The 25264-nt window shown below is 40.8% G+C and overlaps 1 protein-coding gene and 1 pseudogene across 2 annotated transcripts in view; both read right to left on the bottom strand.

Annotated features, from left to right (window-relative positions):
- The window catches only part of NR3C2 (nuclear receptor subfamily 3 group C member 2), a 367456-nt gene that overhangs the window by 39580 nt on the left and 302612 nt on the right, over window positions 1–25264 (bottom strand). The window lies entirely within an intron of this gene.
- LOC137224137 (S-methylmethionine--homocysteine S-methyltransferase BHMT2 pseudogene) lies at window positions 17207–23763 on the bottom strand (annotated as a pseudogene).

Genomic DNA, 25264 nt, shown 5'->3' with positions numbered 1-25264 from the left:
CCCTGTGCTATACAGTAGGACCTTGTTGTTTATCCATCCTATATATAATAGTTTGCATCTACTAACCCCAAACTCCCAGTCTATCCATCTCCACCCCTCTCCCCCTTGGCAACCACAAGTCTGTTCTCTACGTCTGTGAGTCTGTTTCTGTTTTGTAGATATGTTCATTTGTGTTGTATTTTAGATTCCACATATAAGTGATATCACATGGTATGTGTCTTTCCGGGAGCTATTTTTAATTAAGGAAATATTTTTAAAACACACACACATACACACACAAACACACACACACACAGAAAAATAGCAGGAGCCTATGGACCTACCATGCAGAATTAAGAATAAATGCTAATATTTTTGCCGTATTAGCTTTAGATCTTTATAAAATAAACACGGCCGGGTTGAGGCCCGCTCTGTCTCCCTCCCTGTCCCCATTCATCTTCCTCATTGAAGAAGTGAACCACTCACTTTGGGAGATTATTATTTCCTCTCAGATGTGCATACTTTGCACACACGTATGTATTCATAAAAACAGCACACAGTACTGCTTGGTTTTATGTAAATTTGAAAATAGATATGCATATCCTTCTGCAACTTATTTTTATTCAACGTTGTGATTCTACGACGTATCCATTTTCATACAGGTAACTCTAAGCAAGGACATTTTCCCTGCTGTGAGTTTCATCGGTTTGAATACATCACAGTTTACTAATCCATTCCACTCCAGATGGACACTTGGGTTTGTTTCCACTTTACGAGTATTACAGATGATGCCCAAGGGACATCCTTGGGCACTGCTCTAAAATACAGGACAAAAATAGAACTGCTGAGTCATAGATGTGTGCACATCTGCTGCTTTCATTCCAACCAGTAAGAGATGATATGTCCTTTTATTCCACATGCCATGAATACTTGTCATTAACCGATTTGAATTTTTTTTTTTCCGCCATCTGATGGGGGTTGAAAAGGTTATCCCACTGTTGCTTTTATTTGCATTGCCATTATCACCAGCAGGCTGAAACATTTCTTCACATGTTTTCTGACCATTTGGGTTTCTTCTTTGATGATTTGTCTCCTCATATCTTTATCCATTTTATTTAAAGCTTTTTCCCCCTCCTATCACTAATACCATCTTTATTCATAATATTTTTTTGCCTTAAAAATTTTGTCTGATGATCTTTCCTTAGTCCCTCCCTCCCTCCCTTTCTTCCTTCTTGTCTCCTTCTTTTGCTGTCTCTTTAGAATTTGCCCGGAATGCCCTTTTAAAAAATCCCTTGTTTACAAAGTTCCCACATAATTATATATCACACATGTATCTTTTAAACAGCAAAAAGCTGGATTAAAAGAATCTGAGAGTCTTTGTATTATAATAGCTCAGTTTAATCTGTTCTCATTTATCATGATTACTAATATACTTGGATATTTTTTCCACCATTCTAACTTTCTCCCCTCCTTTCGTTCTACTTTCCTTCCTTTTATTACATGGATCCAGCTTACAAAATTAAAAAAAAAAACCTCTTTGCTCATCTATTGGGATTTAGAAGACACACATTCTATTTTTACTCTTAAAATAATTATCAAGTTATGAACTTGCATACTTAAAAATCTAAAGTTAATCAATAGCTTTTCCATGAGAAACTGAAAAGATGTCGAGTACTTTATCTTTGGTCCACTGCTTCCCATCCTGCATCTTATTCCTCTTTAGTATTTAAATTTCAACTTGTTTTCAGATCACCCTTGAAATCAGTCTGTCTCTCTCTCACATCCACACCCCATGTCTGTTTAGAGTTACAAACATATTTCTCTCATCACCATTGCTTTTTGCACTCCACTCCGTACTACTGGGTTCAACTGGGTTCTTGGTTTGTTTTAACCCAAATGATCATCGGTCTCCAAGAAGCATTTTATTCTCCCCATGATACCAGCAACAACAACAAAAGCTAACATTTGTACAGTGCTTTACAATTTAAGAACTTCCATAGAGCTGGTCCCTACATCTCTGCAAAGTAGGAATTTGTGTTAATTCCCAGTTTTACATATGAGAAGCCTGGATTTAAGCTATTGGGGTACGCACTCATATATATATTTGTAATTCTTTCAGCAGCGGTCAGTTGCTGAATGTTCAAATCTTTCAGTCTTGATATGTTTGAAAATGTCTTTATTTCACCTTTATTCTTGAATGATAGTTTTAACACGTTATAGATTTCTAGTGTGACAGGTAATTTCCCTCAGTACTTTGAAGATAATATTCCATTACACCTGGTCCTTCACTACTGCTTTTGGGAAACTTCTTGTTAGTCTAATTGTCATTCTTTTACAGGTAGGGAATTTGCATCTTCTCTTTGGTAGCTTAAAAAATTTTTCCTCTGTTTATATTTTTAAATTTAAAAAATTTTTTAATTAGTTAATTTATTTATTTTTGGCAGTATGCGGGCCTCTCACTGTTGTGGCCTCTTCCGTTGCGGAGCACAGGCTCCAGACGCGCAGGCTCGTCGGCCATGGCTCACGGGCCCAGCCGCTCCGCGGCATGTGGGATCTTCCCGGACCGGGGCACGAACCCGCGTCCCCTGCATCGGCAGGCGGACTCTCAACCACTGCGCCACGAGGGAAGCCCCTCTGTTTATTTTTGATGTCTGCAGTTTCAATATGAAGGACGGAGGTGCAGACTGATTTTTATTTCTCTTGCTCAGGACTCAATGTCCTTATTTGACTTGAAGATGCAGGTATTTCTTAAGTTCTGAAATGGTCTTAGATATTGTTTCTTCAAACATCATCCCCACCCCATTCCTGCTATTTTTCCTTTTTGAACACCTGTTAGCAGTGTGTTGGACCATCTCACTGTCTTCCACCTTTACCTCCCTTTCATATTTTCTTTTTATCTGTCTGTACTGCATTCTAGACAGTTTTCTCAGATCTATTTTCTAATAATTTTTTTTCCTTTTCTGTGGGCTAATCTGTTTAATGCCTCCAGTGTTTTCATTTGGATGTTTTTAGTGCCTGGGTGCCTAGAAATGCTCTATTTGGTTCTTTCTCAAACACTTCTGTTATTTTCCATGACAGACTTCTTACTTTATGGTTACTACATCCCCTTCCTCTAAATTATACCTTACCTATTCTGTCTCTAAATACTTTTAACATGTTTATTTTATAGTTTCTTTCAAATGTTTTAAATTCGTTTTTTGGGGGGATGCTCATATGCCTATCTAACATGCATTATTTTGGTATATATTGTTTTCTAGGTGAATCCCAGGGGCGCTGTCTTGTGGAAGGGACTCTACAGGAAGTTTCAGCATTTATAACTATCAGGGTACAAGCATTTCACTGGTTCTGTCAGTTTTGATGCTAATTTCTCAGCTTAAATGCTTTCTGCGAGACTGCGTTGTTTAAATTTTAGACTCCACACTTGATGTGGTGCAGCCTTGTATTTCTTATTTCTTTCAGCTTCCTTGCTATGTCCCTGGGCTGGCTGGCTTGCTGGGTTTTACTGTCCTTGTTAGTAGACAGTGAAATCTTTGCAGAGCCTGGCTTTTGGCAGGGGGCTCCATTTCATGCCCTGGTCTTGCTGGAGTCTACATTCTTGCGTCCTGTTCCTGTTTGTGCTCTAATGCACATCCCTAAGGCATCTTTCTACATCCAATAGTCTGTGGGCCACGTGTAGCTTTAACTCCAAGTTAAACCACTCTAGCTGTGAATTTCCTGTTCTTAGACCTGTTTTTTTTCTTTTCTTTTGAACTTGGTTATATAATTAAGATTTTTTTTAATGCAAAATTTCTATGTGTTCAGAGGGGGAAAAAGGCTCAGTTCACTACCACCATTCTGATTGCCAACTATAAGCATCTTAAAGGCAGGATCCACGTCTGACTGACCTCTGTGAACGTCAAATAGAGTCTGATAGGCAAGTGCCATGTGTCAATATTTGCTCCAAAGTGTTTCATGAACGAATGAGAGAGAAGGAAAGCCTAAAGGAAAGAGGACAAGTGAAAGCAACAAAATGAACTTCAGACACACAGATGTGCAACTGAGGATGATGATTAGAGAAAGGGAATACTGAAAACTTACAGAAAGTAAGATCAAATGGCTAATGAAATAGATACGGTATTTGTGAAGTTCTCAAGAAGTTTCTCATACTACCAAATGCAAAACCGATAGCTAGTGGGAAGCAGCCGCATAGCACAGGGAGATCGGCTCGGTGCTTTGTGACCACCTAGAGGGGTGGGATAGGGAGGGTGGGAGGGAGGGAGACGCAAGAGGGAAGAGATATGGGGAGATATGTATATGTATAGCTGATTCACTTTGTTATAAAGCAGAAACTAACACACCATTGTAAAGCAATCGTACTCCAATAAAGATGTTAAAAAAATTTTTTTAAATAAAAAACAGGGAGAGATTTAGATTGTAAAATTGGTGAAGTGGCTTGCAAATCTGGACCCCCGTGGAATATAACACAACACGCATTTGAAGCTGTGCGGTTTAGGAAGTGCGCTCCTAAGCATTTGACCCCTTCCTCTCCCTTGTGCTGGAGGCAGAACAGGCATCCTTGGCTTTGCCACAGCAGGGCGTAGAGATGCACGGCCCACTGGCCCCTCAGCGTGCTGGCTTTGGGAGCCTGGCATCGTGTCACTTCTGAGATCCAGGCTTATCATGTGTGAAGCGGGGAATTAACACAAATTCCTACTTTGCAGAGATGTAGGGACCAGCTCTATGGAAGTTCTCAAATTATAAAGCATGGTACAAATGTTAGCATTTGTTGTTGTTGCTGATATCATGGGGAGAATAAAATGCTTCTTGGAGACCAATGATCATTTTGGTTAAAACAAACCAAGAAATAATCATATTCTTCTTTTTGCTTGTTTTTTAAATAATTTCTTAGAACCTACTCATGATTGTGGGTAGTTTTTTTTTTTCTTGCGGTACGCGGGCCTCTCACTGTTGTGGCCTCTCCCGTTGCGGAGCACAGGCTCCGGACGCACAGGCTCAGCGGCCATGGCTCATGGGCCCAGCCGCTCCGCGGCATGTGGGATCTTCCCAGACCGGGACACGAACCCGCGCCATCGGCAGGTGGACTCTCAACACCGCGCCACCAGGGAAGCCCGATTGTGTCTTAATAAATTGCTGTCAGGCACACTGAAACCTCTGGAGGAAAGGCAGTGCATTTTAAATAATTAATTAATTAGCAGCGATGGGTCTTCACTGCTGCGCACTGGCTTTCTCTAGTTGCGGTGAGCAGGGGCTACTCTTAGTTGCAGTGTGTGGGCTTCTCATTGTGGTGGCTTCTGTTTGTTGAGGAGCACTGGCTCTAGGCACACGGGCTTCAGTAGTTGTGGCACACGGACTCAGTAGTTGTGGCTCGTGGGCTCTAGAGCGCAGGCTCAGTAGTTTTGGCACATGAGCTTAGCCGCTCCGCAGCGTGTGGGATCTTCCCGGACCAGGGATCAAACCAGTGTCCCCTGTGTTGGCAGGCGGATTTTTAACCACTGCGCCACCAGGGAAGTCCCTAATCAAATTCTTAGAATGACTTTTCAGGAAAATAAGACTGTGTTCTTGCTGTTATTTCTATATGCAGGATGGTAAATAAATCAGGAGAGAAACTGGAGAGGACTCAGATTTTCAGGAAGGCAGGCATGACTTGCCCAGAGTAGAACATGAGAATGAAATGCCTCTGTGTCAAAGTGTTTCTGTTATCAGATGTGTTAGCAAAACATCCACACACAGATGAAAGGTTACTAAAGAGAGACCTCAGGTTCCACTTGAAAACAGATTATAAGGTTAATGTGTAACAACACACCTAAAAATAAAAAGCACTTTTTTTTCACTTCAGTAGGAACAGCATCTCTTTAACTCTTTCTTGAGAACCTCTATGGTTTTCAGAGCTATTACTTACGGAGTGCCTACCATGCCCAAATTTAAATTTCCTCTTGCTAGTTCTCATAATGCCTTGTGCAGAATCATTCTCATGTTCATGACAAGAAAATAATTTAGGTATATGATGTAGCCATGGATCTAAACCCAGGTTTTTTACTTCAAAACTCATGCCTTTTCCTCTCTCCATGCTGCTGGCTCAATCATTTATAGCTCTTTCCTCCAGAGTATCTCTTTACAGCTATAAAGAGATATTTGGAACCTCAGATGTTTTGCTATTACATTCACTCATTTGTTTATTTTTTGCTCACCATTATGCAGTAAGATGTTGTGTTTTTCAAATTCCATTGCTGCTTCGACTGCATGAAATTGAGTTCTCTAAATGAAGAGTACTGTGTCCTCAATATAGCTTAAAATTTCAAGAAAATAGGCCATCTTAGAAACACATTTTACTTCACATCATTTTTGCACAATTAGACTAAATGCACAGGAATGCACATCCAAAGAAGCTGAAATAAGGACAATCTTTTTGGCATGATACTGGGATTAATTCTGCAACATTACTTCACAGAAATACTCTTCTTCGCGACATGCTTTTATTCATTTAATAATCTTACTTCATTTTGAGTAAAAAAAAATGTAAAAATACCTTGGTATTCCCAAGATTACCTTGGGAAAGAGATGAAATTTGTATAATGTTTCTAGAAAGTAAAAGTAAACGCAAAATTCACTCTTAACAGTGGGCTAATATAAAGGCAGTAGGATTTTTTTTTTTTTTTTTTTTTTTTTCTGTGGTACGCGGGCCTCTCACTGTTGTAGCCTCTCCCGTTGCGGAGCACAGGCTCCGGACACGCAGGCTCAGTGGCCATGGCTCACGCGCCCAGCCGCTCTGCAGCATGTGGGATCTTTCTGGACCAAGGCATGAACCTGTGTCCCCTACATCGGCAGGCGGACTCTCAACCACTGCACCACCAGGGAAGCCCTAGTAGGAGATTTTTGAGATAGGAAATATCCCTGTATTAAAGCAAACATCAGACCTGAAAAACTGACAGTCATCAGTCTCTACTTCTGTGGACATGTCATCGATTTATAAATATCAGCTCATTTGCAGGGACAGCATAAACTCCACTTTTAAATAAATAAACACAACAACCAAATGGTCATAGAGATCCAGTTCCAATTCCAAAGACCTTCGGTTAAAATCCATGAAAACGACAGTTCTAAAATATTTTCAAAGACACTCTTCAAAAAAGAAGAAAAAAGAATGAAAGAAACATTTCAATAGTTTTGTCATTTTCTTAAGCTAGCAAACCAATTTTATTCACAGCTACAACTTCAGCTGGTCCTCTCTTAGGACGTGTTACACTAAACTGCAATCATATGATCATTTGGAAATAGTTTTAAAATATTAAATTAAAAGAATCTAATGTCTCTAAACCTTATTCACCTGGAATAAAAGTGAATAATCAAAGAATTAGAAAATACTTTTTTTCCTGTTTTTTGAGAGAATTCAGGGTTGGAATTTATTCTCATAATAAGAGTGAGAATTAGAAAAAGGCTCATTAAAATCAGAGTGGGAAGGGCATTCACAATTTAAATGATTTGTATGCTAGTTGCCTGCTTTTGACTTAGTAGCTAAACGATCTGAACAACTTGTGTATCTACAGGACCCATGCACTCTTGCCATTATTATATGTTAACAGTGTTGTCCTACTTCACATTATGAGAATAGTCCACTGAACCTATTGGCCAATGGCTGTCAGAAGGAACACTTCTGTTTCAGTTTTCAAGTACTGGCTTACCAAAACACTACTAAAAATGTATTTGAAAGTCTTAGCTGTTCAGTTTTCTGGAGGTCCATATTGGAGGTAGCTGATTTAGGAAATTATTGCCCCAAACTAAATACATTCCTGGAATCATATTCATGTTCTACTCTGATAGAAATAGACATTTGATAAGCCCAAACCACAACACATTCCAGGTTATGGGTACCATAGGACTCAGGAGCTCTAAGCATTAGCCTGAACACCTACAGGGACACCTCATGCTGTGGCTGTCTACAAGGAGAATGCAAGCTAACTTCAACTTAAAGAATCTCTGCAAGAACTGGAAGCAGGCTCTTGAAGAGATATTTATACACTCATGTTCATCATAGCACTATTAAAAATATCCAGAAGGTGGAAGCAATCCAATGTTCACTGATAGATGAATGATAAAGTGTGGCATATACATACGATGGAATATTATTCAGCCTTAAAAAGGAAGGATATTCTAACACATGCTACAACCTGGATGAACCTTGATGACGTTATGCAAAGTGAAATAAGGCAGTCACAGAAAGACAAATACTGTATGAGTCCATTTATCTGAGATACCTAGAGTCGTCAAATTCATAAAGACAGGAAGTAGAATGGTTGTTACCAAGGGTTGGGAGTAAGAGGGAATGGGCACTTGTTTACATAACAATGTGAATGTATTTAACATTATTGAACTATACAGTTAAAAATGGTTAAGATGATAAATTGTATGCTATAAGTATTTTATTGCAATTAAAAATTTTTAAATCAAAAAACAAAAAATATTTCCAAATTATATGACAAATAAAGGGTTAATGTCCCAAATATATAAACAGCTCATATAACTCAATATCAAAAAACCAAACAACCCAATTAAAAAATGGGCAGAAGACCTGAATAGACATTTTTCCAAAGGAGGCCATCAGGCCATCATGGCTATAAGGTACATGAAAAGATGCTCAATGTTGTTAATCATCAGAGAAATGCAAATTAAAACCACAATGAGCTATCACCTCACAGCTGTCAGAATGGCTATCATCAAAAAGACCACAAATAACAAATGTTGGAGAGGATGTGGAGAAATGGGAACCCTGGTACACTGTTGGTGGTAATGTAAATCGGTGCAACCACTGTGGAAAAAAGTATGGAGGTTTCTCAAAAAAACTAAAACTAGAACTACCATATGACCTGGCAATTCCACTCCAGGGTATATATCTGAAGAAAATTAAAACACTAATTTGAAAAGATACATGAACCCCAATGCTCACAGAAGCACTATTTACAACACTCAAGATATGGAAGCAACCTAAGTGTTCATCAATAGATGGATGGATAGAGAAGATGTGATACACACACACACACACACACACACACACACACACACACAAAATGGAATACTACTCAGTCATAAAAAAGAATGAAGTTTTGACATTTGCAACAACATGGATGGACTTGGAGGGTATTATGCTTAGTGAAATACATCAGACAGAGGAAGACAAAATACTATATGATATCATTTATATGTGGAATCTAAAAAATAAAACAAACTAGTGAATATAACAAAAAAGAAACAGACTCACAGACATAGGGAACAAACTAGTGGTTACCAGTGGGGAGCGGGAAGGGGGGAGGGGCAAGATAGGAGTATGGGAGTAATAGGAACAAACTACTATGTATAAAATTGGTAAGACACAAGAATATATTGTACAACAGGGAATATAGCCAATATTTTATAATAATTATAAATGGAGTATAACCTTTAAAAATTGTGAATCACTGTGCTGTACGCCTGAAACTTATATAACATTGTAATCAACTATACCTCCGTAAAAAACGAATCTTTGCAACCCATAATCCTACCTGCTATACTTCGATAGAGATTAGAAACTAAGATTTGTGTTTAATTATGTAACTTCTTTTTGGGTTTAGGCTTTTCATTCATTCTTCTTCTTTTAGAATATATAAATTATCTTCTTCCTCCTCTGTTTTTACTACTTGCCTTTTGCCTTTTTTGTGTTTTGCTGCATTTTTAGTCTTACTGTGTCAGTGTTTTTATTGCAAGCTGTACTAAATGCTTTTTGAAAGCAGGAAGAGTGAAAATTCTTTAATAAACCATAGTTTTAAAAATCAGTCAGAAACAGCTCCTTAAACGCCTGTCTTCTGTAGTTCTGGTATCCTAAGGGGGAAGGGAAAATAGAACTACCTTTATCACTCCTTTCTCTTTCCAAGAACTCACATTTAATAGATGAAATCCTTTCACACTGGCTGATTTCATAAATGCCAAAGCACAAGAGGTTCCTAACCCTTCTACCTATGGGAGCCTAGGGAAGGTACAGTGACATTTAAAAACTTAAGCTCCTTTAGCAATACTGCACCAAACTGTACCTGTCACCCAAACACCTTTTAGGTGTGTAAGACATCACTTTACTTAGTAAGGAACTAGAAAAATAAACCTCTGAAATATTTCACTTTATCCCTTGAATCCAAGGGCTATCGTATTGTTTAATCAAATAACAGGCAACTCTCAGCACCTGGAAAGTCTGTGTCCTTCTCCTGGATACTAAGGCGCATATCTTTCTATGACTGATTCTTGTACAGTGCATAGGTCCAAAATTACATGAGTGCTAAATAAATACCTGATAGCTACAGAGAACAGGGAAATCCAACAAATTTCACAGACTTTGCTCTTCAAATATAGATATAAACAAAGAAAATTAGTGCTCATTCAGGGCTGAACTCCTTGAAATCTCTGGAATCTCAAGAAGAAGCCTCTTCATAAACCTGTTTGCTAACATGTTATTACTTCCATCAATTGCCCCAGGTGTAGGGGTGTGTGTGTGTGTGTGTGTGTGTGTGTGTGTGTGTGTTATACAAGGCTGGAATGCGTGCAGCGATAGTGTCAATCTTACAACAGAGAATTAAATAATTTGAGTGGTATGGTGCACACAGATAATCACAGCAGATCTGCAGGACCAGACCTTACATATGATACTGCAAGCTACATTTTTATGTATGAATAAATCTAACATCTTGTTACATGGTCAGTGTAACAGATGGTGCCTGTCTGAAGCTTGTTATTTTCCTAGAAACAGCATGCAGAAACAGTCCTTTTTTTTCAAATCTTAATTAGAATAAAAATGACCTCAATTTGAGCATTCAAATTATGCCAGTTTATGGTTTTTATTTTTTTTCATAGTCTTACTAGATTTTTTCTGAACGGACAAACAATATATATCTGTAGGAGGACCATTTTTCTAGTTGCAGTTTAGATGTCTGTTCATTTTTATAGTACTTACATCATTTATTAATAGGCAGGGCAGAACTCAGCTGCTTAAGAATCACTGCAGAATGTTGTTTGTGGTTTGCTTTACTGGACAGATGAGCCAGAGGGAGTGGTACCCAGTGATCTCCATAACATTCATGTATTCTCTATTAATTTTACATCGCCAAGTCCAGTAATAGTTAAAAGCTAGTTCAGTGTTTTGTTTGTTACCTTAATTGATGTTCCAGAAGGGATACGTTTCATAGAACTGCCCTCGACTTAAGCATCACAATTTCTGCTGACTTTAATGGATGTTACACAGACCAAAAGAATATGTGACAATTGAAAAATCTAGAAGCAGCCTGGTTATACAACAACCATAATTTACCACAGATGGTCCTAGAAATCTAGAAATGTTTAATCTTTACCATACATTTTATCTATAGTTTTTGATAAAACAGTCCTTTGTACCTTACCTTTTAAAATACTCATAGAGTCAGCACAGTTTCTTTTGGGTACAGGACACATGTTTTTGGTAGAGGAAAGAAACATGCAGCCATAACCCACTGTGAAAGTTCAGATTTTAGAGCAAGTTAAATTGGGGGTATCTGTGATAAATCGCATGACAAAAATGTTTTGGCTTGACCAAAGGTTTAATCTTCGTATTCACTGCACTGTGAATTTCCACAGGCCAGTTACAGTATAATTCATTTTAAAAAGTCCTACTAAATAGCAGAGGGATCTATAACCAATCTCTTGGGATAAACCATAATGGAAAAGGATATAAAAAAGAATGTATATATGTATAACCGAGTCACTTTGCTGTGCAGCAGGAATTAATACAACATTGTAACTCAACTCTACTTCAATAAAATATAAAAATAAATTACAAAAAGTGATTTCTAAGCAACTTTTCATGACACTACCCACTGTGTCATGGGGGACACACCTGTTTCTGAGATGTGTGACTAAATACCTCATACTAGAATAAAGTAAGGAACCCAGCCAAGTGCAGAATGTTTACCAGAAAAATGGCTCACCGTCTATTATCTATACCACGGGTGGGAGCCTTTTGCACGGGCAAACAGGTGAATACTACTGGCACTGCATGCCTACTGACAGCAGCCGCTCTAGCAGGGGAACAGAGCCTGGCCTGATTATTCCCTGGACATGTGAAGACCTAGTGAACCAAATGTTTTGATTCTTGGCTGTGGTAAGGAAGCTTATATACGTCCTTGACAAAGGAACAGGCTCTAGTTCTTGACTAGATAAAGTGACTTACTTATTCCAAGTAAAAACTAGGAAGTCAAACCTCGCTGAAAATAGTATTCTAGGATTTGAATCCAAGCAGCTTGGTCTCAGAGCCTGGACTCAACTGTTATATTCAGGTTAAAACACCCAACAGCATGCTCAGAACCTTATGAGATTTAATCCGTGCTAACCATATTTACCAGGGGGGAAATGGGAGGGATAAACTGGGAGACTGCGATTGACACATACACACTACTACGTATAAAATAGATAGCTGATAAGGACCTACTGTATAGCACAGGGAACTCTACTCAATACTCTGTAATGGCCTGTATGGGAAAAGAATCTAAAAAAGAGTGAAGATATATGATTCACTTTGCTGTAAAGGAGAAACTAACACAACATTGTAAATCAACCATACTCCAACAAAAATTAAAAAAAAAAGTCATCACTAGAATCTCTCTACACACAGAAAGGATTCAAAAGAACAATATTCTCTTGTGAAAACATTTTTTAAAATAATCAAGCCTTATTTTCATAGGCTGTAGACTTTAATAGAAAATTTCTGTAAATTTAACAGTATGCAGACTGCAGATGGTTCAACAAAAGACAGAAAACCTACAGTGAGCTACTGCTTCAAAAACAGAGGCATTTTGGGTATATATCAATACTTAAAGACATTGCTCAATTTCAATAAATTAATGAATTTATTAATGAATTAATGAACTAAATGACCATAGTTTCCTTGTTAAAAGGGGCCATAAAAAGGTCAAATTCCCACTTGATAACTACTGAATTTCAAGAATATGAACAAAGTAAATTGCTGAATTTAGAAGTGTGGCTAGACTATTGTTTGGGTAAAGGGTGATAGCAAAACACCTTTTCCTAGTATGATAAAAGCTTTGTATTAAAATGCAAGTTGTGGAGTTGTTTTCTTCCTGAGGCAAAAGTCACATTCTTCTAGCAACCAGAACCTGCCATAGGTTATAAAGAAGGACGCTCACTCTGATGAAGCCCGGATGTGCAGCTGCACTTCCAAGGCAACAGCTGAGCGGCTCACTCATGCAGAGGTGGCCTTAGCAGTGTGTGTGTGCTAGGATGGGGATGCAGATGTGGAAGATGGGAAGCAACTGGATCACAGATGCCTTCTTCTACCTTGAGAGTCTTGCTTTGGAAGAAGAAAACAGCTAAACCTCCAGCGACTGTTATTATAGACGCTCTTCAATTCATTAATCAAACGGGGACCTAGAAAACATTTTCAGGTGCCATAATTCTGGGTGAAAGGTAGAGTCTGCTGTTTGACTCATTGTAAAAGCTGATAAATCCATCTCCCTAAATTTATTTATTTATAAATTATTTTTAAATTGAAGTATAGTGGATTTGCAATGTTATTTTCAGGTGTACAGCAAAGTGATTCAGTTATACATATACATATATCTATTCTTTTTCAGATTCTTTTCCCATATAGATTATTATAGAATACTGAGTAGAGTTCCCTGTGCTCTACAGTAGAGGTCCTTGTTGATTATCGTTTTTACACATAGTAATGTGTACTGTCGCTCCCAAATTCCTAATTTATCCCTCTTCCCTCACCTTTCCCCACCTTTCCTGTTTGGTAACCATTGTTTTCTATGTCTGTCTCTTTCTGTTTCGTAAATAAGTTCATTTGTACCATTTTTTTTAGATTCCACAGACAAGCGGTATCAAATGATATTTGTCTTTCTCTGTCTGGCTGACTTCACTTAGTATGATAATCTCTAGGTCCAACCATGTTGCTGCAAATGGCATCATTTATCTGCCTAAATAAAAAAATAAAGATGATGTTCGACTCGATTAATTTATCAGAGATTAGCCACGTGCCCTTTCTTATTACTGATTCCAAACATCTGTCACAAAGCAGATGTTGTTTAGGACATTGTGAACACCTACATCATTCATGATCACCCCCCCAGGGGGTGATCACCCCCCCCCCCCAGGCCACCACACCAGTAGCATAAATGTCAACACCGGGACACACTACACATGCACACGGAATGACATGAACACAATGCTTATTCAAAGGGTAGCCTCAACAGTTCTCTTTTTTTTAATCTGCTTGTAGAAAACTGCTAGTCAAGACTGCTGAGGAGCACAGCTGACATTTTCTAACCTTCTCTTCTACTCAGAAATTCTGTGAACTTCTGAACTTCCTCTAATCGGAACGAAGTGGCCATGGAGTCTCTCTTTAAGGACAAGCAAACGATTCTTTGGGTTTCTGTGTTCATCGCCTAGAAGCAAAGAGAGTTAAGGCTCACATTTCATGAGTGCTAGTTCCCTGGGGTCTCTGGAGCAGGCAGGACCCCGGTACCCAGCCAGGCACCAGCTCTGGCACCTTTAAGAGAGAGGTGGGTGCCACAAAAGCCCCCTCACTGTGTGCTCAACACCAAGATCTGGGGGTGCAGTTACAGGTGTGGGCAGCCAGCTGGAGTCAATGTTCTCTGCCACAAGGACAGAGGCCAGCAGTCGGGAAAAAATAGAAAATACAATAAAAATTAGAAAAGTGAAGTCATCCCTTCAAGTAACATCTGGAACAGGAATTTCAATGATTTCAAGGGCAAAACTGGTGGAGCCTGTGGGAAAAAGTTTTCCATGTAGGGTGACCACCCCAAAGAGAAGAGCACCAGGGTCACAGTAAAGTAAAAAAGCAAGTTTGTGTCATCAGTTTTCTTCCCCCGGAAAAGTGTAGAAAAGCCTTAATGCATTTAATTTCAGTGTAAGACATTCGGAGGTAATGTTTTTATTCAATAAATGCGATATTTGGTGATAAGGTCTCAGTCTACATGAGAGACAGTGATGGAAGAAAAGAGGAAGTGGGGGGGAGAGAAAGCCAGAAAATGGGGAGGAAGGGGAAGGGCCAAGCAGAAGTGGAGGGATGGGATGGGATGAGATGGGATGGGATGGGATGGGATGAGATGGGATGGGATGGGATGGGATGGGATGGGATGAGATGGGATGGGATGGCATGGGATGGGATGGGATGAGATGGCATGGGATGGGATGGGATGGGATGGGATGGGAGAGAGATGAAAAGGATGGTCGTAGGGGGAAGGAGGAGAGGGAAGGCAGAAACCACCAGAAGGGAAGGCAGAAGGAAAGAGCCCCCTCCACTCTGGAGGGTGAGCCGCAGTGCTTCAGATCCTGTGGTTCCATCACTTCAACTCTGCACTCAGAGACTGATCACCTTTCCTGCTCTGGATGGTTTCTCATGTCTGGACTGCACACGCCACCTCTGTACTCTGTCCGGCCCGATTCTAACCCTCCTTTAGAGGCTGGCAGAGCCTTCAAAGCTAGATGGTTCTGCCAGCAGCTTTCCTTGAGGAGTTATTTTGTCCTTACACTCCTGGAGCACCCACCTTAGGAAAAACTCCTTTGTCATTTATTATTCCCACTTCACCTCTCAAAACGCTATTCATGTGTCTCCATCTTTTTCCCCCCAAACAAATAACTTTTTGTTGAAGTAGAGTTGATTTACAACGTTGTATTAGCTTCAGGTGTACAGCAAAGTGATTCAGTTATACATAAATATCTATTCTTTTTCAGATTCTTTTCCACTGTAGGTTATTACTAGATATTGAATATAGTTCCCTGTGCTATATAGTAGGACACTGTTGTTGATCTATTTTATATATAGTAGTGTGTATCTGTTAATCCCAAACTCTTAATTTATCCCTCTCCTCTTTCTCCTTTGATAACCATAAGTTTGTTTTCTATATCTGTGAGTCTATTTTTGTTTTGTAAATAAGTTCATTTGTATCATTTTTTCATATTCCATGTATAAGTGCCATCATATGATATTTGTCTTTCTCTGTATGATATTTGTCTTTCACTTAGTATGATAATTGCTAGGTCCATCCATGTTGCTGCAAATGACATGATTTCATTCTTTTTTATGGCTGAGTTCCCCATCTTCTTTATCCATTCATCTGTCAATGGACACTTAGGTTGTTTCCATGTCTTGGCTATTGTAATAGTGCTGCTATGAACACAGAGGTGCATGTATCTTTTCAAATCATGTTTTTGTCTGGACATATGTCCAGGAGTGGGACTGCAGGATCATATGGTAGCTCTAGTTTTAGTTTTTTTTTAAAGGTAGATTATTTTTAATTTTATTAATTGTTACAAATGAATACATTGTTTTGAAAAATAGAGAGAAATTGGCACATAGCAAATAGCTCAAACATAAGTCAAGAAAATATTAGACCAAGATAGATTTGAACTCGGACTTCTAAAAAGGTCTTCCAAAACTGTTTATCTCTTTTTACTTATTTCCAACAATCAACATTATTTCATTGAGCATCTATTAGTATGGCATAATGTAAATACTTTAAGAAAAAATATAAGCATATCACATTGTCCTTGTCCTTAGCAGTTTATAATCTAGCTATTTGTGATTATAAAGACACATTTAAAAAATTCTGGGACCTAACACCTTTAAGTAAAATCATCTTTGAAAGTAATCACTCTGGAAGGTTATATGATTATTTCAAAAAATCCTCAAACATTTTTGCATCTTTTCCTTTGGGATCGCCTTTGGAGTCATTATACAAATCATTTAAGAAAGGCAGACTCATTACTCTAATTTTAGTTTAGAATGCTGCTCTATCGTCCTTCTGTACCTAATTTAGACACCTGAATTAATCACTGGGTTTGTTGCTCACCGACTTCTGGTTATTCTAAAATCTCAAATTCACTCTAAAGACAAGTTTCACTATTCTTGATGCCCTTCAAAAGCACGTCCTGCAGCATCACCGGACAGTAAGTACCTGGAGGACAGATGAGAAGCCCTTCCTCATCAGCTTTGCATCTCCCCCCAGCATCCCGCTCAGAGCTTAAGCACAGCAGGGATGCAATACGCATCCTATGTTGAACTGACAGCACATTAGCTGTTCAGCCGCTGGAGACATCAGGGTGGGCTGTGGATAGAGGCGAGGAAAGGCTCCAGATGGGGCTTGAGGGGGATTTCTTTCCATTCTGCTATTTCAGTGTTTTCTTTCATGACTCCTTAGGCATCTGGCTTTAACACTGAAGGACAGAAAGGTCTGCCCGAAGTCGGCAGCAGATTCTCCCAACACTCTCATCTGGCCCTGGCTCTAACCCAGGGTTTGGTGCGTGTGCTGAGACCACTTCCCCAGCTGCCACGTTTGTCAGAAGACAGAGGCAAAAATCCCCCTTCCAGGGCCAGCTCCTCTGCTATCGCCCTGATGTGGGAGGGCTCAAATCCACAGCACCCGCCTTATGTACCTGACCCCCAGGTTGTAAGCCTCTCTGGCGTATTTTTGAATATCCCATCTGGTTGCAACTCTGGGCTCCAGTGCGAAGGGATATTCGAGGAGATCCACAAACCCTCTTTTGCCTCAGTCAGGCAGGTGGAACCCCAGAGACTGCACCATCAAGTGTGCTTTCAGCCCTGTAGCCCGTAGGCCTTCCTTCATGAGTCTCATTGTCTTCAGGCTGGTCCAGGGCCCACATCGGCAGTTCACGCCAACGACTGAAGCCCCCGCCTTCACCAGCTTCCACCACATTCTCCAGGTGTTACACCATGCATGTCTCTCTCTGGGCCTATGCACACGGTGGCTGCCACGGGTTTTCCGGATTCTTTTAAGACTTCCACGGCCCACACAGCTTCTTCAACGTGTTCAAAGTAGTCTGCAATCCAGAAGTCCACATTTTTCCTGGCAAAAACCTCTAGCTGTAGTCGAAAAAGTTTTAAAATTCTAGCCTCATCCTTGTGGTGTTTGTACAACGACGTCTGGCAGATCCCCCCTGCGACTGAAGCGTCAGCTCTGTCGGCTGCTTCTCTGGTAAGGTCACAGGCAGCGGCGTTTACAGCTTCCCACTGGCTTTCCATATTGTCCTCACTGGCAGAAAAGGTGAAGGTCCGTGTGACATTCTATCCCGCTCTCAAGAACTCCACGTGAAGATGACGAACTGCATTTGGATGTCCTACTATGGCTTCTGGAGTCCAGAGCCCGGCCTTCACGTAGCCCCTCTTCTCCAGAGTTATGTGAAAGCTGCCGTCTCCAAGCACACCCTCCCCGCTATCCAGAGACTCTAAAATGCCCTTCTTGGCTCCAGGGCCATCGCGCTGCAGCTGTTGCAGGCGCTGGGTGGTGGGGAGCACACGGGGCCAGGAGCCCAGCCCTCCTATTTTTAGTTTTTTCAGGAACCTCTATTCTGTTCTCTATGGTGGCCGCCCCGATTTACATCCCCACCAACAGTGTAGGAGGGCTCCCTATTCTCCACACGTGTCTACATCTCAATTCACCAACCACACGACAGAATTCTGGAGAACGGAAACTGTGACTGTCACTGTGGTTCCCTTACAATGGCCACCACAGAGCCTTGCACAATGCAGACATTCTCAATACTTCCTCCCGACTAGCAAAACACCAGTTGTTGTTCATTTTTTTGGCTAAATGATAAGAGTGAAGAGATTTACTTTTCACTTTAGGGGAAGTGACTGGGATAGTCTTTGTAGTATTGTTCTCCTCCTTTTTTTTTCTTTTGGCTGTACCTCACGGCTTGTGGGATCTTAGTTCCACGACCAGGGATTGAACCTGCGTCCCCTGCAGTGGGAGCGCGGAGTCCTAACCACTGGACCACCAGGGAAGTCCCTCTCCCTCCTTCTTAATCGACCTCACGCTAACCACAAGTTCTCACAGCTATAAGTTATGTGACTCGTAAAGCAGAACTACAGAATCATAAACTGTAAGAGGTTGGAAGGGACCTCTGAGACCCTTCCTTCTCCACTACTTTGTAGACAAGAGGAGACATGTGATGTAATGAAAACAGCAGGAGTTTTCAGGGAAGACCTGGGCCCACACGTGAGGTTCACCTCTCCACTGCTATGTGATCGCGGATAATCCACTGAACTGCTGTCTGCCTGAGGCAGCTGCATCATTTATAAGACAGTGATCATCGTACCTGTCTTAAAATATGATTGTCTATAAACGAGTGGGTCATATAAAAGCATCAAGTAGAGCTAATGGCACATGGCAGGCCCCATAAGTATCCTGCTACTAGACGGAGAGCCCTTTAAGCACAGAGACGATGTTCTACTGAGCTTTGATTCTCCGGTGTGGGAAATGTAGATAATTAAATGAGGAAACAGAGATCTGGACCTTGAGTGAAGCTTCCTGAAAGCCAAGCAGAATCAGAGTCTGGGTTGGGTTTTAAACATCACTTAGACAAGTGGTTCTCCAAATGTGGTCTGAGGATGCGGGGGTGTCCCCAGGACCCTTTCCAGGATTCCGAGAGGTTCTTTCTCCAACTATACATCTGCGTGAGGCTGAATCTTTTTCCTACACTTTGGCCAAACAACCAGTCACAACTGGCTGGATGTAAGAAGCAGGTAAGAGAGTGCAACTGTCTTCATTTAAGTGAGACTGAAGGAATTGCAAAAAAGGCAAAACAATGCCACTCTTCTAATTTTTTTTTGTTTTGAAAAAAACAGTTATTTTTCCTAAAATGTTTATGCTATTATGTTTTTGTCTTGCTATTTATGTAATATGTAATAGGTTAATTTTATTTTAAAATGAATCAATAAATCAATATATTTTTTTAAATTTCTGTTTTAATTTCTGATATGAGTAAATACCAATAGCCATAACTTACATAAACAATAGCTCTTTGGGATCCTTGATGATTTTAAGAGCATAAAGGGGGTCCTGAGAACAAAAAGTTTGTGAACTGTTGATCTCATCCAATTCCCTCATTCTGCAGAAGGGAGACAAGGGTCTAGTGAAGTTAACTCATTCACTTGACAACACTGAGGGACTGATCAGCAAGGTTAGGGACTGAGCCCCTGGTCTTCAACAATGGAGCTCTTAAATACTGTTGTGATATCAGAGAGGAAGGAAACAGATTTGGAGGACTAAGTCACACTCTGAACCAAAGTTCCAGTTTTTCTAAGAATATTTTATTTTCCACTTGTGTTCTTTATACATTGGGCATATTCTCACCCATTTTAGACAGTAACTCTTATGAAAGATGATACATGATCGGTCAGTAAAGTTTCCAAATACATACAGTCTCTGAAACCACCCAATGAAACCAATATTAGCACCAAAGGTCCACTAGGCCTAACTGCCTGAAAAATCAAGTTCTGTGGTCAAGGTATAAGCGTTGATGTAGTTGAAACATTCTGAGTTTTGGACTGAGAAACACTGGGGCTCAAAACTTTGAGCCTCTGTCACCTCATCTTTGAAAGAGGGGTAATAAATTCCCACGTCACAGAGCTGTGAAGATGAAATAGGATCATGTGTGGGAGATGGCATACAGCATGATGCCTTTCACCAGCTTTCAGCAGAAGCCCATAATCCTTCAAATAACCCCTGTAAACTACTCGATTATTAATTACTTTTGCACTCTAGTATCCATGTAAATGGAGTGTTATGGACTGAATGTTCGTCTCCCCCAACCCCCATATGTTGATGTTCTAACCCCCAATGTGATGGTATCAGTAGGTGGGGCTTTGGGGAGGCATTTAGGGTCATGAGGGTGGAGCCCCCATGACAGGATTAGTGCCCTTCCAAGAAGCAGGAGAGACATTAGAGCTGACTCTCTCCACTATGTGAGACCAGTGAGAAGGCAGCCTTCTCTCTGCAAGCCAGGAAGAAAGCGTTCAGCAGAACCTGACCATGCTGGCATCCTGATCTTGGACTTCTAGCCTCTTGCACTATGAGAAATAAGGGTCTGCTGTTTAAACTACCCCATCTATGGGGTTTTGTTACAGCAGCCTGAGGTGCCTAAGACAGAGAGGGACACCATGCCTGTAGCAGAACGGGAGTTAGAGGAGTTTATAAACTATTCATTCCATTGATTCTATTGAGGCAGTGTCTATTTCAAGGTGGATGGGCACAGAAGATGGGTCCAGCTAGACAAAGCTTGCAACACCCATCACTGTGTAAGTTGACTGGGGCAACATTCCTGCTGCAGTGCTAATGACCCAGATACACAGATGAGTTTTAAATAAGGAGGTGGAGGGTCTCCACATATGACTTTCTTTTTTTTGGTTTCTCTCCCTTCTCCACTTGTTTCTTTCAGAAAAGTATCAATCTCAGAACTTAAGAAAAATTAAATAACCACTTCAGAGCCTGCCCAAAACACAATCTTATTAAATTAGCTTAGGGTTTCATCAGGGGAAGTGAGGGACATAAAACCAAAATCATCTCTCGTGTGTGATACAATAAAAATGGATAATCATGTGACCTAGTTTGGGTTCTAGAAGTATCTAAAGACACAAGTTCAGAAAATACTTTATATATCAAGACACAGCAGGTACGTTCTCCTTCAATCCAGAGGGGCGCTGTCAAAGCTACCATCTCTGGAGCTTCCCTGGTGGTGCAGTGGTTAAGAGTCTGCCTGCCAATGCAGGGGACACAGGTTTGAGCCCTGGTCCGGGAAGATCCCACATGCCATGGAGCAACTAAGCCCATGTGCCACAACTACTGAGACTGCACTCTACAGCCCACAAGCCACAACTACTGAGCCTGCGAGTCACAGCTACTGAAGCCCGCATGCCTAGAGCCTGTGCTCCGCAACAAGAGAAGCCACTGCAATGAGAAGCCCACACACCGCAATGAAGAGTAGCCCCTGCTCGCTGCAACTAGAGAAAGCCCATGCGCAGCAACGAAGACCCAACCCGGCAAAAAAAAAAAAAAAAAGCTACCATCTTTGTGTCTTATGACCTGTGTCAAGGGGGGAAGCCTGGAGCCCTCCTTAGTGTGTTAGTTGGTTAATCCATTCCTTGCCACCTGCCCCATCTTGCAATATAATCACTGCATCAAGACTAATTTTTCTCTATCAGTTTTTCAATAAAGAAATATACTCCAGTGAGTTCATTTTGTATTGAAGAGTATTTTTACCTGAAGAGACCAAAGTCCTTGAGCACATTAACTGAACTGAAGAACAACATGCTAATATTAGCCACACTAAGCCTTTTAAACATAACATATGATCTTAAACTGGTTTTGACTTTTACTCGAAATGAAAAATAGCTCCCTCTAGTTAGCCAGAGTAAAGCTGGGACATATTTCTTGCATCACCACTACTCTGTGATTCCAATATAGTTATAAATAGCTTAAACAGTTCATTCCATTTGCAGTCTCCTATTCGTTTTGCTTTAATTTCGTACTATACTGGCAATTACCCAGCTTCATTAACTACTTAGGAAATTTCTCAAGTACACTACAAGAAACGCCATGCAAGAAATATTAACCTACAGCAGTGCTCTTGAAGTCAACCTTGAAAGGGAAATCCTTTTCATCAAGTTTACAGGCCAAGCCCTAAAAGCACTGTAGGGTCAACCCACATCAAAAATCTTGCTTCTGACCCTTGTACTGGAAAGAAGACTCATTACCAACCCCCAAAATCATCACTGAGTGCCAATTATGTAGAAAGCATTTTGCTAGACATTAAGGAAAAAATTTAAAATACTTCCTGAATTCTAGGAGTTTACAGTATATCTGGAGTAAAATTGTATGTGTAAATACACACACACACACACACACACACACACACACACACACACACACACAGTAAAACATAGAAAGTACCAAAGGACTGATATAGAAAAAATTGACACAGATAAAAACAGTTTTGGGGGAACAAGTCACTATTGACTTTGATGGTAAGAGAAGTGATTGGAGAGGAAGCATCCTTTGGGTTGGGCTTGGGGGAGGGGAAAGGAAAATGTTAGGAGCAAAGGCACAGCAGTGGAAAGACAGGACAAAGGGAAGAGGAAGGTTAATTTGGTTGGCATAGAGTTTATGCAGGGAAATAATACTGAAAATAGCATGTTAAAATTAATTAGCTCTATTTTATACACAGTAGTGTGTATATGTCAATCCCAATCTCCTAATTTATCCCTCCCCTTTCCCTCCCTGTTAAGCATGACTAATTAGAACCTACTGTATAGCACAGGGAACTCTACTCAGTACTCTGTAATGGCCTATATGGGAAAGAATCTAAGAAAGAGTGGACATATGTATATGTATAACTGAATCACTTTGCTGTACCCCTGAAACTAACACAACATTGCAAATCAACTATACTCCAGTAAAAATTTTAAAGAAACAGAAAAAAAATAAAATTAATTAATTCATCAAGTACTTACTAATGCCAGACAGTATCCTAGGTGCTGGCCATGCAAAGGTGTACCACACAGGCCAGCTTCCTCCCCTCCCTGAGCCTACGTTATGGGGTCAGGGGACCTGCTACAGAGAAAATACACATGTGATATGATGGGAGGGATTGGGCAAGGTGGTCAGGGAGGGTATATACCCTAGGTCTGGCGGTCGGGCAAAATCTGTCTGAATAGCAATACTCTGAGCGACAAGGTGAGAACGCACCATCCTCCTTCACAGAGCGAACAGCAAGTGTGAAGGGCCTGAGTCAGGAATGACCTTAGATTCTTCAAAGCACCAAAAGGTCATCAGTGGGGCTAACCAAGGGCGCTAGCAAATCCTCTGAGAGAATTCCTTCAAACTGCCCCTTACTATTTTCAATACCACTTTTTTGTGGTCCTATATGAAGATGATGGTATATTACCTGAGTCATATTCTCTGGGGATATGGCAGGTGGGATTTCTTCATGACGCTGCCTTCATTTTTCCCATGACACCCCCCACCTGCCACTAGAGCGGGAGCCCCACGTTTTGCTCACTGTTGAATTCCTGGTTCCTAGAACAGTGCTTAATGTATTTAAGTTGCTCAAGAAAGATCTGTCGAATGAACACACTGAGTGAATGCCACTTATCTCCTCCTCCCCAGGGTGGTCCAAAATGAGAGGCGTGAATGGGGAAAAACAAGACAGGACAAGGAGTGAGTAAGAATATCTACCTGCGATTCTAGCTTTAAATTAAGACTGCTCTCCTTAGCGCACTCATTTTTCTCAGGTAAGGGAGGTCCCTGTCCCTTGCACGCTCCTCTCAGGAACTTCTCTTTTTTTAATTGGAGTAGAGTTGATTTACAATGTTGTGTTAGTTTCTGCTGTACAGCAAAGGGATTCAGTTATACATATATTTCTATTTTTTTCATACTCTTTTCCATTACGGTTTCATATTCTTATCCATTACGGGATACTGAATATAATTCCCCGTGATGCACTTTTCTTGATGTGAGCAGCTTACCCATTCCTTCAAGAACTTCCCTCCCCGGGCTTCCCTGGTGGCGCAGTGGTTGGGAGTCCGCCTGCTGATGCAGGGGACACGGGTTCGTGCCCCAGTCTGGGAAGATCCCACATGCCGCGGAGCGGCTGGGCCCGTGAGCCATGGCCGCTGAGCCTGTGCTCCGCAACGGGAGAGGCTACAACAGTGAGAGGCCCGCGTACCGCAAAAAAAGAAAAGAAAAAAAAAAAAAAGGTTAAAAAAAAAGAACTTCCCTCCCCTCACCTCCTCTGCTGACATATCTGGAAGTAACTTTTAACTCCCAACTCTACTTCTCATCATCATGCTAGGCTGATAAAGGGGAAGAAATATTGTTGAAAAAAGAAGAAAAAGGGGGACTTCCCTGGTGGTCCAGTGGTAAAGAATCCACCTTTCAAAGCAGGGGACGCGGGTTTGATCTCTGGTTGGGGAACTAATATCCCACATGCTGTGGGGCAGCTAAGCCCACACGCCTCAACTAGAGAGCCTGTGTGCCGCAACTAAGACCCGACACAGCCAAAAATAATAATAATAAAAAAACCCAAGATAATCGTTAGAAAAAAAAGAAGGAAAAGAAACACCTCCTGTTTTGGGACTGTACCTACATTTTCTCTGCCCTCATATATAACTAATTATTTCTTATTTGTTACTTACAAAACCTCCTCAGACCCCACTGCACCCTCTCCTGCAGTTCCCTCTGCCTGGCCTCCTTCAGGTGGCAAGATGTCCTTTATACCTAGTTTTGTGCAAAAGAAAGATAGTTCCATTCTGCGATGTTTCTGTCCCTTGCAGACAAGGAATGACCGTTCTCTATTTGTGACATTGTTTTTCTTTATTCAAGAGTCTCAAACTCAACCATCTACAGGGGCCGGGCACGGATGACGAAGGGCACAAGGGCAGAGGGTGTGGGAAGTG

The sequence above is a fragment of the Pseudorca crassidens genome, chromosome 4 (assembly GCF_039906515.1).
Source record: "Pseudorca crassidens isolate mPseCra1 chromosome 4, mPseCra1.hap1, whole genome shotgun sequence".
Lineage (NCBI taxonomy): Eukaryota > Metazoa > Chordata > Mammalia > Artiodactyla > Delphinidae > Pseudorca > Pseudorca crassidens.
The sequence above is the reverse complement of the archived record's forward strand: the minus strand, read 5'-3'. Positions and strand labels throughout refer to the sequence as shown.